The sequence below is a fragment of the Amia ocellicauda genome, chromosome 2 (genome assembly GCF_036373705.1).
Source record: "Amia ocellicauda isolate fAmiCal2 chromosome 2, fAmiCal2.hap1, whole genome shotgun sequence".
NCBI lineage: Eukaryota > Metazoa > Chordata > Actinopteri > Amiiformes > Amiidae > Amia > Amia ocellicauda.
The window spans coordinates 702754-717500 of NC_089851.1; the positions used below are offsets into that span (position 1 = coordinate 702754).

The 14747-nt window shown below is 47.2% G+C and overlaps 1 pseudogene; it reads right to left on the reverse strand.

The window, feature by feature from the left end:
• Positions 1-8404: 8404 nt before the first annotated feature.
• Positions 8405-14747, reverse strand: part of LOC136712006 (alanine aminotransferase 2-like) — a 6736-nt pseudogene continuing 393 nt past the window's right edge.

The window sequence follows — 14747 nt, forward strand, 5'->3', positions numbered from 1 at the left end:
CAGGAGGGAGTTGCAGTAGTCCAGGCAGGAGAGGACCAGTGACTGGACGAGTAGCTGAGTTGAGTAGTCGGTGAGGAAGGGGCGGATCCGGCATCACACAGCAAACCTTCTTGCGATGGCACCTATGGATGTGCCATCCTGGAGGAGCTGGACTACCTGTGCATCCTGAATGGGCTGCAGGTATCGTCTCATGCTACCAGTAGTGACAAGGACACTAGCAAAATGCAAAACTAGAGAGGAATCAGTCAGGAAGGATAAGGAGAGAACAATTGTCTGTGGCCACCACCTGCAAAACCATTCCCTTTTTGGGGGTTGTCTTGCCATTGCCTCTCCAGTGCACCTGTTGTCACTTTCATTTGCACCAAAACAGGTGACATTGATTCACAATCGCTTAAGCTTCCTAACTGGAGAGATTGATATCCCTGAAGTTTAACTGACTTGGTGTCATACTGTGATGATTACATGTTCCCTTAATTGTTTTGAGCAGAATATATATATATATATATATACACACTCACCTAAAGGATTATTAGGAACACCTGTTCAATTTCTCATTAATGCAATTATCTAACCAACCAATCACATGGCAGTTGCTTCAATGCATTTAGGGGTGTGGTCCTGGTCAAGACAATCTCCTGAACTCCAAACTGAATGTCTGAATGGGAAAGAAAGGTGATTTAAGCAATTTTGAGCGTGGCATGGTTGTTGGTGCCAGACAGGCCGGTCTGAGTATTTCACAATCTGCTCAGTTACTGGGATTTTCACGCACAACCATTTCTAGGGTTTACAAAGAATGGTGTGAAAAGGGAAAAACATCCAGTATGCGGCAGTCCTGTGGGCGAAAATGCCTTGTTGATGCTAGAGGTCAGAGGAGAATGGGCCGACTGATTCAAGCTGATAGAAGAGCAACTTTGACCGAAATAACCACTCGTTACAACCGAGGTATGCAGCAAAGCATTTGTGAAGCCACAACACGTACAGCCTTGAGGCGGATGGGCTACAACAGCAGAAGACCCCACCGGGTACCACTCATCTCCACTACAAATAGGAAAAAGAGGCTGCAATTTGCACAAGCACACCTAAATTGGACAGTTGAAGACTGGAAAAATGTTGCCTGGTCTGATGAGTCTGGATTTCTGTTGAGACATTCAGATGGTAGAGTCAGAATTTGGCGTAAACAGAATGAGAACATGGATCCATCATGCCTTGTTACCACTGTGCAGGCTGGTGGTGGTGGTGTAATGGTGTGGGGGATGTTTTCTTGGCACACTTTAGGCCCCTTAGTGCCAATTGGGCATCGTTTAAATGCCACGGCCTACCTGAGCATTGTTTCTGACCATGTTCATCCCTTTATGACCACCATGTACCCATCCTCTGATGGCTACTTCCAGCAGGATAATGCACCATGTCACAAAGGTCCAATCATTTCAAATTGGTTTCTTGAACATGACAATGAGTTCACTGTACTAAACTGGCCCCCACAGTCACCAGATCTCAACCCAATAGAGCATCTTTGGGATGTGGTGGAACGGGAGCTTCGTGCCCTGGATGTGCATCCCACAAATCTCCATCAACTGCAAGATGCTATCCTATCAATATGGGCCAACATTTCTAAAGAATGCTTTCAGCACCTTGTTGAATCAATGCCACGTAGAATTAAGGCAGTTCTGAAGGCGAAAGGGGGTCAAACACAGTATTAGTATGGTGTTCCTAATAATCCTTTAGGTGAGTGTGTATATATATATATATATATATATATACACACCGATCCGCCATAACATTATGACCACCTGCCTAATCTTGTGTAGGTCCCCCTTTTGCCACCAAAACAGCCCTGACCCGTCGAGGCATGGACTCCACCAGACCTCTGAAGGTGTGCTGTGGTATCTGGCACCAAGACGTTAGCAGCAGATCCTTTAAGTCCTGTAAGTTGCGAGGTGGGGCCTCCATGCATCTGACTTGTTTGTCCAGCACATCCCACAGATGCTCGATTGGATTGAGATCTGGGGAATTTGGGGAACTTGTGATTCATCAGGCCAGGCCACCTTCTTCCATTGCTCCGTGGTCCAGTTCTGATGTTCACGTGCCCATTGTAGGCGCTTTCGGCAGTGGACAGGGGTCAGCATGGGCACCCTGACTGGTCTGCGGCAGCCCCATACGCAACAAACTGCGATGCACTGTGTGTTCTGACACCTTTCTATCAGAACCAGCATTCACTTGTTCAGCAATTTAAGCTACAGTAGCTGGTCTGTTGGATCGGAGCACACGGGCCAGCCTTCGCTCCCCACGTGCATCAATGAGCCGTGGCCGCCCATGACCTTGTCGCCGGTTCACCGCTTTTCCTTCCTTGGACCACTTTTGACAGGTACTGACCACTGCAGACTGGGAACACCCCACAAGAGCTGCAGTTTTGGAGATGCTCTGACCCAGTGGTCTAGCCATCACAATTTGGCCCTTGTCAAAGTCGCTCAGATCCTTACGCTGCCCATTTTTCCTGCTTCTAACACATCAACATTGAGGATAAAATGTTCACTTGCTGCCTAATATATCCCACCCACTGACAGGTGCCATGATAACGAGATTATCAGTGTTATTCACTTCACCTGTCAGTGCTCATAATGTTATGGTTGATCGGTGTATATATACAGCAGCGGCTGTACTTTCTGAGGACATTGAGGAAAATCAGTCTGTCCCAGCAGATGCTTGTGAACTTTTACCACTGCTCTGTTGAAAGCATACTAACTTACGGCATCCTGGTGTGGTATACTGGTTGCACTGTGGCTGAGAAGCTCTGCAGGGAGTCATCAACTCAGCATAGAAAATCACCGGCTCACAGTTGCCTTCACTTGAGGACATTTACAAAACCAGATGTTTATGTCGGGCCAGAAACATAATAAAGGACTCTTTTCAACCTGGCAACCACCTCTTTACTCTGTTGCCATCTGGAAGGCGCTATCGGTCTCTTAAGATACGCACCTCCAGATTCCTGAACTTTTTTTTCTGAGTGCCAAGAATTGAACTCTAGTTAATAAGGAGATTAAACATGATAAGTTACAGGGTTGTGCAATAATATTATAGCTTTTTATTGATTGACTATTTATATTTTTATATTTTGAATATTTGTATGCCCCCTTTTTTTTTCTTATTTCTGGTGTGTATGTTTTTATGTTTGTGTGTACCACTGAGGAGAAGCTCTAAATTGCGTTGTACAGTTGTGCAATGACAATAAAGGTATTCTAGTCTATTCTATTATAGATAGATAGATAGATAGATAGATATATTGGTTTGTGTCTCCTTCTGTAAATGCTTTGGAAATACATTATATATGACATGTCAGGAAAGCACCTTGAATTGAATTGACAGAGAGAGAGAGAGAGAGAGAGATAGAGAGAAAGGAGCAACACCTATTAAGATGAGCTCCTAACTTTTCAACATTGTACTTACTAAATGAGCTAATTTTTGAAAAATAATTACATATGCAGTCAACACAAGGCATGCGGCAATGAAGATAAATTCCTAAAAAAAAAGGAAATATAAAATGGAGAAAAGAAAAACAAGGAGGTAACTGGAACACAAGGATTAAAGGAACTAAGGAAAACAAACATCAAACAGAGAAGTACATCAGGAGGTAAGCTTCTTCTGTAATAAATGTACAGTATAGATGTATACATATAAAAAGATTAAGAATAACCTGATACAGGACACATTTGAATGACAGTTTATATAGTAAAGCTCTGTAGGGGAAAAGAAAAGGCTAATCAAACTACAGAACAATCCACACGATGGAGAGCGGCAGTTTCCCAGCTGAGCAATGCAGTCAGACCAGTGTCCCAGACAGCACGGAGACATGGGAGACAGGGAGCTCTCACAGGCTGGGGCTCACACACTTCAGAAATCCTGAACCCTAAGGAGGCCAAGACTGGAAAGGACAGAGAACACTTCAAGGAAAATGTGCTGAGAAAATGTCCAGAGACTCTTGTTGCTGATTTCAGCTCAACAGAAAACAAAGTGAAGACAAACCTGATCGTCTACACCACACAGTGTGATGCCTGGCATGATGCATTCCTGCAGCACTACACACATCTGTGCAGGAGAGGCATCGGCCCTGGGAGAAAGCTGTCTGTATTGGATGAGGAGGACCCAGACAACATCATACTGACTGTAAGTGTCTACAAAAATGGCTCTGTGCTAATACAAGGCAGTGAGAGCAGTCTGGACAGATTTGATCTGAGCTTCCAGTCTCTTCAAACTTTAGCCAAATCAAACGGGAGACCCACCACAGCCCTACAACACCCCCCTCCCCCAGCACTCTCACCATCAAAGAGTGCCTGTCCCAGCTAGAGAGGGACTTCACTGAGTTCAGGGAACTGACAATGAGCAGCCGGAGGGAGGAGGGGAGGGGAGTGAGCAGCAGCTGAGAGATGAGCTGGTGCAACTCAGGAACAAGCACAGGGTGAGTGCCATGACAGAAAGGACAGAGAGCAGCTGAAAGGAGAGCCTCACTCAGTGAAGTGAAGATCCTGAGCAAAGAGCTGCACAGCCTGAAAGAGACCCAGCCCTCCACAGGTGAGACGGAGAGTGCACAGAACTGGAGAGAGAGGAGCCCAGCACACAGCCTGCAGACCAGCCAACCAGCCCTGACACAGACAAGGACACAGTTTCATTACATTACATTACATTATTTGTCATTTAGCAGACGCTCTTATACAGGGTGACTTACATTTGCACTGCCCCAACCTTCCAGTTATGAGTCCATACCCCTAACCTCTACTCCACAGTGCTGCCTACGTTTCACCAGCAGCCACGCACACAGACACAGGCCTTGACAACACTACAGCCAGCACCTCTCCGGACACCCCCACAACCCTGGACACAAGCCCAGCTCCATCCCCCAGGCGACCCAGCAAGGCTCAGCACAGCGCGCACATCGTCATCCTCATTGACTCCAATGGGAAGTGTCTGGATGGCAGACTACTGTTCCCTGGGCAACGTGTGACCACGATCCGTTGCCCTACAACAGAGCGAGCCCTGGACATCCTCAACAGGCCCAGCTCCACCCAGCCCCAGCACATCCTCATCCACACAGGAACTAACAACCTGCACACCCTGCAGGGAGGGGAGGCCAAGGTACTGACACAGGTGGCCGCCTGAAAGAGCCGCCCAGCAGATCCCAGCCGCTACAATCACCATGTCCACGCTGCTGCCCAGACAGGACATACCAGCGCACACCATCCAGCACATCAACACACAGCTGTCGCGAGGCTGCAGCCCCCTGACCAACGTACACCTGGCCCAGCACCACAGCCTCTCCCCACAGCACCTGTATGACCACGAGCACCTCAACCAGCATGGCATGAGTCTTTTTGCCCGCAGCCTGAAGGACACTGCTCTGGGAAGAGAGCCCTGTCTGCTGCAGATGAGGACACCCCCGCAGCAGCACCAAGACCCCAGGGCCAGGGAGCCACAGACACAGAGGAGGCCACACAGAATAGCCACGCAGGGCCCCCAGAGACCCCCAGCCAGCAGTGCCTGGCCTCCACACATGCATCCCAGCAACTAAAGGATTTAGAAAACATTATCAAATACAATCAAAAACCCCTGGACTCACCCATTAGCCTGCAGAAACTAAATGAAAGAATAGAATCCCTAGAAACATGTACCAGGAAAACCAGTGCAGTGTGAAGGTCGGCCACAAAAGGACAGAGTTCTTCCACCAGGGTCCTACGCTCTTTAATATCTATATTAATGAGCGGGCGTCAGTGCTGGAGCAGTCCTCAGCCCCACGCCTCACTCTGCAGCACTCCACTGTCAAACTACTGCTGTACGCTGATGACCTGGTCCTGCTCTCACCCACATAGCAGGGGCTGCAGCAGAGCCTGACCATACTAGAGCAGTCCTGCCAGGACTGGGCCCTGGAAGCCAACCTGGACACGACCAGAATCATGGTGTTCCAGAAAAAAGCCAAGAACCAGGCACAGAAATTTCAATTCTTTCTAAATGGCAACACGGTACAGCACACAACCAATTACACATACCTTTGTCTGGACATTAGTGCATCAGGGAGCTTCAATGCAGCTATAAGTGCACTGAAAGAAAATGCATGCAGGGCTTTTTATTCAATAAAAAACAATTGTACAACTTAAAACCCCCAGTGAGGATCTGGCTTAAAATCTTTGACAGTATACTGTCTCCAATCCTCCTGTACGGTAGTGAAGTGTGGGGCCCAGTAACTTACCCTGATCACAGCAAGTGGGACAGCAGCCCAACTGAGAGCCTGCACCTGGACTTCTGCAGACACCTGCTCCAGCTGCACAGGAGCGCAGCCAACAACGCATGCAGAGCTGAGCTGGGCCACCTCCTCCTGCTGCTCACTGTGCACAAGAGGGCACTGAAGTACTGGGTACACCTCAGCAACGGCCACCCTCACTCCTACTGCCACACAGCACTGCGGAGCCAGGAGCATGGCCCTCAACAGTGCGCCATTCGTACCCTGGCACGGCCCCTCACTAAGCGGAGCCACACCAGCCCCAGCGGGCAGACAGCGGGCACCAGGATCAACAGAATCACCAAGAAGATGCGAGCACAATACCTTGAGCGCTGGCACACAGAGACTGAACAGCAGCACAAACTGCAGTGTTACCGCTCTCTACAGAGGGACTACAGCCTGGCACCGTACCTGGTGAGAGTGAAGGACCCCAAACAGAGACAAACCCTGAGCCACTACAGACTCAGTGCCCACAGCCTGGAAATAGAAACAGGCGACACAGGCAGACCTGGAAGCCCAGAAAGGAGAGACTGTGTGGACAGTGTGAGCAGGGGAGGTGGAGGACGAGACGCACTTCCTGCTGCACTGAACCAAATACTCCACAGCCAGGGACACGCGCCTCCCGAAACTCTCAGCCCAGGTCACAGGCTGCCAAGAGCTCAGAGACGAAAGCAAAATAAAAATGCTGTTAGGAGTGGATGAACATACAGCAGAGCTGGCTGCCGACTATGTGCCACTGCACTGTTCTATGTATTGCAGTAGAACCCCGTGTACTTGGTTTGGCAAAACGGGTGTAACCTTGTCATGCCAATAAAGCTCTTTTTGAATTTGAAATTGAGAATTGAAAGAGAGAGAACACTGCAGGCTGTGGTTTCCTCTTCCTGCCCACCAGAGCACAGACAGCTGCTGCTCTCTTCAGCAATGAGCGGTTTCACTTCTTTCTCTCGTTCCCTTTCTCTGTCTCTCTGTCTCTCTTGCTCCCCTCTATCTCTCTCCCTTTATTTGGAAGCACTGCAGGGATATTCTTTTGTTAACCAAATAGGAGTCCCCCTGCCATCTGCAGTCCAACCAGAGACGCTGAAGCCCGGGAGCCGCTCTGTCCCTCCGGCCCTCCAGGTGGCAGGTGGCGGCGCACAGGGGCCCCAGGCTGCAGGTAAGGGTTCCTGCTCTGAGAGGCCTGTATTCCAGTGCAATGCTGCAGGGTTAGTTCTGTATGTCAGTTACAGCGTCCTCTGAAACAGAAGGGTGCGGATGCAGGGTGTCCTTTACTATGCAGAGTTTGTAAAATATCTGCAGTATAGTGGCGATGTACTAACTACGACTTTGTGTGTGTCCTGAATTGGGGCTGGTGTAGTGAGAGTACAGATGTGTGAGTCTGAGTGATTGTGTTTTTCCCGCCCTGTGTTAGGTCTGTGTGTGTGTGTGTGTGTGTGTTGGAGTGTACATGTCTGTGTATTTGTGTTTAGTGATGCGAACGCCTGTATGTTATTTTTATATTTTGACCTCATCATTTTTCTTCTTGATCATTTTACTTTTCAGTCAGTTCAGAGCTGCTGTGTGTGTGTGTAGTGAGGATAGAGAGAGAAGTGGGGAGGCAGAGAGAGGGGCTTGTCTTGACAGCAGTCTCACTTCCTGTGTTTCTTAGCAGAAAACCACAGACGCCTCTGCAGATACACCACATGAACACACCAAACATTTAACAGCACTGTGATACAAATATATAGCTATTTAAATACACGTGCTACATTCAATCCCACTGTCTTTAGTAACTGATGACTGGACAGCAGGACCAGGGCTGTCCCATTCTGACAGCATGTCCTCCTCATAAACACAGCACAGGAAAAACAGAAAACCACTTTAATTTCAACATGAACTTCGACCTTTAATTAATTCGACCTTAATTCAAATTTTAAGGCTGAAGATCACACTGAGGTATATCAGAGCACAGTGTCAATATCGTGGGTGTTCAGATCTGCATTCGCAGCTGTAAACAAGGGCTGTTGTATGGAGACACAGGAGTAATGCTGGACTACAGTGACTGAAGCACAGTCCTGTTGTGTGCGTGTGCATCTGTGTGTGTCTGCCTGCTTGTGATTAACTGAGTATGCACAGCTATGCTGTGTGTGTGTGTGTGTCTGGTTAGAACTCCTGCATGAATCTGTGATGGAAAGTATTCAGGCGTCTCAGCATCTCCTCCAGGGAGTCTGTGGGCATCAGGATGCACAGTCTGGGTAGACACAGATAAGAGAGCAGCACTGAGACTGAGACAGCCAGTGTCTGGGACACTGCAGTGCTGGTGCACTAGTTAGAGCTCATCTGGATACTGTGGACAGTTCTGGGCTCCACACTTCAAGAAAGATATCGCTGCTCTAGAGGCAGTTCAGAGGAGAGCAACCAGACTTATTCCAGGTCTGAAGGGAATGTCCTACTGAGAGACTGAGGACCTGAACCTTTTCACCCTGGAACAGAGGAGACTACGTGGGGACTTGATTCAAGTCTTCAAAATCATGAAGGGCATCGACCATCTCAAACCAGAGGAGCTTTTCCAGATCAGCAGGGACACACGCACCTGGGGACACAAATGGAAATTGGGCTTCAAGGCATTCGAGACAGAAAACAGGAGACACTTCTTCACACAGAGAGGCGTCACAATCTGAACAAACTCCCCAGCGATGTGGCTGAAGAGACAATTTGGGAACATTCAGAAACAGACTGGATAGGATCCTTGATCACTTAGTTATTAATGGACACCAAACGAGCACGATGAGGTGAATGGCCTCCTCTCGATTGGACACTTTCTTATGTTTTTATGTTCTGATGTTTCTAATAATAACTAGCTTGCAATATAATAAGCCAAAAAGAATTTGGATGACAGTGCGGCTGTGACTGGCTGTAGTGCAGCTGTGACTGTGGCTGTGACTATGAGGCATATGAAATGCACCCTGCTGGTGTCGCCCCACTCTGAGGCTCCTGTGGGGCTGTACCTGAGGTGGTAGGTGCCCTCCCTCTGGCCCAGGTCACAGCCAGGTCCTGCACACACTCCCTCCTCCTCCAGCAGCCGCATGCAGTAGAGCAGGTCAGGCTCCAGCCCCAGCGCCTGGGCACAGAGAGCCAACAACAGTCACTCACACCTCCACTCCTATCAATGGCACAAGTGTGAGTGTGTGCACCCCGGTTCCAGTACCCGATGGTACGACCCGATGCCCTGGCCTGCTCTTCCCAGAGCTCACCTTGGCCTGTTCCACGGCTTGGTGGGAGAGGTGCAGTCGGAGGAAGATTGTGATGCCGCCCTGGGGGGGCTGATAGCTGACCCCGGGGAGGCTGTCCGCTGTCTCCTGCACTCTGCGGACATTGTGGGCCAGCGTGTCCAAACTGGCCTGGCGCTCCTGCAGACAGGAGAGAGGCTCTGTCAGGGGCAGGGATATAGCAAAGCTTGAAATATATATGGAGATGTTAATTTCAAAATTTTCAATCTATTAGTATGTTTACATACTACAATATATTTAAAATATATATTTCTGTCATAAATATTTTTACCAAATATAAAAATAATAGATATATTTCATAGGTGGTGGGGGGTTCATTCAGCAAAGTTTCTCTCAGTCATCTGACATGTCTTGCATGTCTGTGTGGTGCCGTGTCTGTGCCATGTCTGTGCCGATGATGACCTGGCCAGGTGGCTGGGTGCAGGGGGACCTCACCGCTCTGAAGGTGGTGTAGGAGGCGTCCCCGGGTTGCGGGGGGGCAGCCATGATGTCCAGGGCGATCTGGCCGATGATGGGAGCACAGCCCTCTTTGGCCACTATACTGGAGATGTGCTTCTTCACTTGGGGGTCAAGGTTCATGAACTCCAGCGCAGCCCACTCCTGCAGAGGTCAGGGTCAAGGTACAAGTCAGGTGTCAGATGTATAAACATCCCTTAGTATTGCAGTGCATTACAGTGCGTTACAGTGTGTTACGGAGTGTTACAGAGTGTTAAAGTGTGCAGTGCGTTACAGTGTGTTACAGATTATTACAGTGCGTTACAGTGTTACAGAGCGTTACAGTGTGTCACAGAGTACAGATACTACATTACAGTATGTGCTTCACACACACACACACACACACACACAGAGACGGACACTCACTCTCCCATGAAGCCCTTGGACACCGAGTGGACGGAGGCCAGCTGCACAGTGCTGGAGTACGGGGGGCCCATCTCACACAGCACCTTCTTATAGGAGACAAACTCTCTGTCCACACCGAACACTGTCTGCTGATACACCTGCAGCACAGAGACAGAGACACAGAGTAAGAATAGCAGTTAAAGTGGGGCCGGTATGCATACCATAAAATAAATGGGGCGGTATGCCATACAGGCAAAAAAACTAAACATAAAACACATTTAAATATAATATTAGGTTTTTATTGTTGCACCCTGTACGCACATCTTGTATTTGCCATCATCATAGCCCATTGTCTCTTTTCTTTTAGTGACAAAGAGAGAAAAAAACACTAATCCTCACGGGAAATACATTTGTACGAATGGCCTATATTTCATCGTTACAGTCCCCCGGAAACAGCTCTGCTGTCACTCCACCACCCACACAAATTAATTAAATATAATTATTAAAATAATTAAAACGAGGAAAACTACAAACCAGCATATTTTCATTTTATAGCCTTCCAAAGCAATGTAAACTTTCTAAAGTTGAGCAAAAAACATCGCCCACATCAACAGACGTATGCGAAGGTTTGGATGTTACAGAAGTACAAAATGCCATCGACACCAGTACCACGTCCGACAGGAATCAGCGTCTGTGTTCAACCTTTTCTGGACAGAAGACGAGTGACTCTCTGCGATTAGATCATGTGATTACCCTGAGTGTTAAAATGAACAACAATATACAGTACCAGTCAAAAATTTTAGAACACCCCAATTTTTCCAGTTTATATTGAAATGTAAGCAGTTCAAGTCCAGTGAATAACCTGAAATGGTACAAAGGTGAGCGGTAAACTGCCAGAGGTTAAAAAGGTTTAGGTTACCAAAAACTGAAAAATAATGTACATTTCAGAGTTATATACTGTGTCACTACACCCTCTTAAGCATTATTTGGCAGTGTTACGCGTAGCTCCTGTGCATAGAAGTGACACTGTATTCCAACAATGCACACATTGTTTGAAAGCTTATTCTCTTGGCTACCAGCGCGTTTCACTCCCAAACACATCCGATTTACAATTTCGCTGTCGTCTGCCGTCATTCAGAGCCCAGAGGGTAAATGCGTCATTCAGATGGTCACAGATCACTCAGTTTCGATCGGATTTCTTTCTAAATAGGCTTGTTTTGTTCAGAACAGTAGACATTATTTGATGTTCTATCAAACACAGAGAAGTTCAGATCCAATGATGTAAAATCGTTGTGTATCAGTGCACTGTAAATAGAGTTTTCCATCCTGACATGTTGAGCTCTCTACGGGTGTGTGTTGCTTCTACCAAAATGTGGATGCTCTTGTTTTGATCAGTAGACTGTCTGGTTCCAGAATAATATTTTCTCGGATTTTGTATTCCTACTCAGACCAAGTATCCCCCCACCCCCCCCATTTCAGAATTCGAAAAGGGGGGGTGTAAATGTGGGGGGGTATAAAACCAAATTTTTCACATCAGAGACTGCTTCACATCGTTAGAAAGCAGAGAGTCTCAGCTTTCATGGGATACCAAACACTTGGCAAACAACACAACAGTGAAGAGTACACATTAAAGAGAAGCACACGGATTTGGTCCCCTTCTAAGGGTGCCAGAGGGGTTTGTTAGCTTAAGGGGATACATTTTGTTAAACAAAATGATTCCATGATTTATTTTTTATCTCCAATTGTTTATTTGTTCTATGGTACACTGAGACATTAAACTGCCTACATTTCAATAAAAACGAACAAATGGAGGTGTTTGACTGGTATTGTATATAGATCACAGTTTGAGTCAGTAAGTCACACTCTACCTTTTACGTTTTATCGTTAGTGATTTATTTTTGATCATTAGTGTTAAATGTGTTGTATAATTTTCAAAGTCTGAATTTGAGAAAAAACTGACTACACAATGTATTTTTCTTAATTCTCTTTTCTTTACTCTGGGGTTGACTTTATTTACCTAATATGAGAGCGTTTCGTAAAACGTTTTGTATCACAATTAAGCAAAAAAAGAACATGATTGTTTTATAATACAATAATCTCCAATAACGTACACAAATAAAACCCGTAAACAACGTGAATCCCCTGCCCAAAAAACACAAATTGTATATTTTTTTCTACTATTTTTCTGATAGAGACAGTGAGTGTGAGAGAGTCTGTATGTGTGAGAGAGAGATAGAGAGATAGAGAGAGAAATAGCTGATCTGGGAAAAGGGATTTCGACCTTCAATGACCAAAACCAGCTGGGGTCTTGGGCTTTGTAATTATCACCTTTAAACAGCAAACAGGACAGACACAACAGACAGACACAAACGAATGAACAAACACACAAAAACACAGTCACACCAACTCAGAGACTCTGTCACCTCGTCCACCAGCAGGAACAGGCTCTCCTCAGCAGCGAGTCGGATCACCTCTTCAATGGACTCCCTGCTCTGCACGTGACCTATCAGGACATAGAGGCTTTATGAATACAGGCTCTGCTCTCTGAGACTGAGAAATGGGTCCTAAGTGCATGAAATGCCTGAGAGTGATGCCAATTTGGTCCTACTTTTACTCTTAGGAGTAAAAGCTATTCATAAAGATTCTTTAGAATTAAAAGTACACTAGACCTGCATCTTTCACGGGGGTTAGGCAACTATCACCCCCTGTGCAAAGCCAAATCTTTGTACAGCCAAGACTACTATTATAAACACTGCCAGTCCTGAGAACACATCCCTACTGTGAAGCATGGTGGTGCAGTATCATGCTATGGGGATGCTTCTCTGAGTCAGGTCCTGGAAACCTTGTAAAGATAGAAGTCAAAATGGATGCGGCAAAGTACAGAGAAACCCTGATAAAAAACCTGCTGAAGTATGCAATATTCTTGAAATAGTTGAAAATTGCTGTTCACCAAAAGTCCCAAATTGAACAATTTTGCAAAAAAGAATGGGCAATAATTGTTGTGTCCAGATGTGCAGAGCTGGTAGAGACTTAACCACATAGACTCATAGCTGTAATTGCTACCAAAGGTGCCTCTACCAAATATTGATTACGTATGCATTCAAGTATGTTCTGTTTTGTATTTGTAATTAATTTAGAACAATTTGCAGATTATATTTTTCATTTTGACATTATGGACATTTTCTGTGTTGATCAGTGGCAAAAACTCCGGATTAAATCCACTCTGATTTCATGTGAGATGTGGAAAAGTCCAAGGGGGCAAATACTTTTGAGAGCCACAGTACAATGGAAGGATGAATATGTTTTATGTATATTTTATATGTGTGCAGACTCTCCATCCACGCTCTCATCATGAACTCTGCCTGTCACAGACGCCTCCAAGCATGAGCTTCCACAGCACTGTCACCCTCGCTGGCCAAGGAGCAGCTGCTCAGAGGTGTTTGCGTTGTTTTGGTACAGGCTGTGTGAGAATGTCTCGTCTGCACAGAATCTGAAAAGTGCTTGCAGACTAATCTGAGCCCCTGTCTGCAGGCATTTTAAGAAGGGGAAGAGGGAGGAAGATTTGACACACAACTATACAGTTTCCAACAGTCTGTAGTCCTACCTGTGGGGTTCCCTGGGTTGACGAAGTACAGTGCTCTGGGGCTGCAGCGCCCCCTGGCGTCTCGGAGGGCTCTTTGCAGCTCCTCCCGCTCCAGCGCCCAGCCCCGCTCCTCCGAGAGCTGGAAGGGCAGCGGCACCCCCCCCAGCGCCCACACTGCCTGGGTGAAGCGGGGGTGGCAGGGCACGGGCACCAGCACCCCTGTCTGAGAGACGCCCTCACCATGGAGCAGCACCTTCAAAACCCGCTGAACAGAGAGATGGGGGAGAGAGAGAGGAATGGAGAGAGAGAGGGAGCAGAAGAGAGAGTTATAGCAGGAAGTCAGTTGTATAATATCACTTTAGACTTAGCCTGAGATGCAGGAACAGAACCGCCACCAGGAGGGCAGACAGGCAGTTAGAAAACAGACACATAAGACTTCAGACAGAGAGGTGGGCAGGTAGGGAAACAGACAGACAGGCACAGAGGTAGACATAGAAGCAGAAAATAAGTGGACTGAACAGAGGGGCAGACAAACAGACAAAAACAAGACAGACTGCCAGGTAGACAGAGAGAGAGAACACAGGAAGATAGACAGACAAGATGACAGACAGACTGACCATGAGGGCGACATGGGAGCCTGACTGGATGAAGATGTTGTCGGAATCAGAGATCACCCCCCCGTCCCGCCACTGGAGGGACTCAGCCACACTGCGCCGCACCGCATCCAGCCCCAAGGGGCAAGAATAGGACCCTGACGCCAACACAAAGAGAGAGAGAAAGAGAGAGCAAAGAG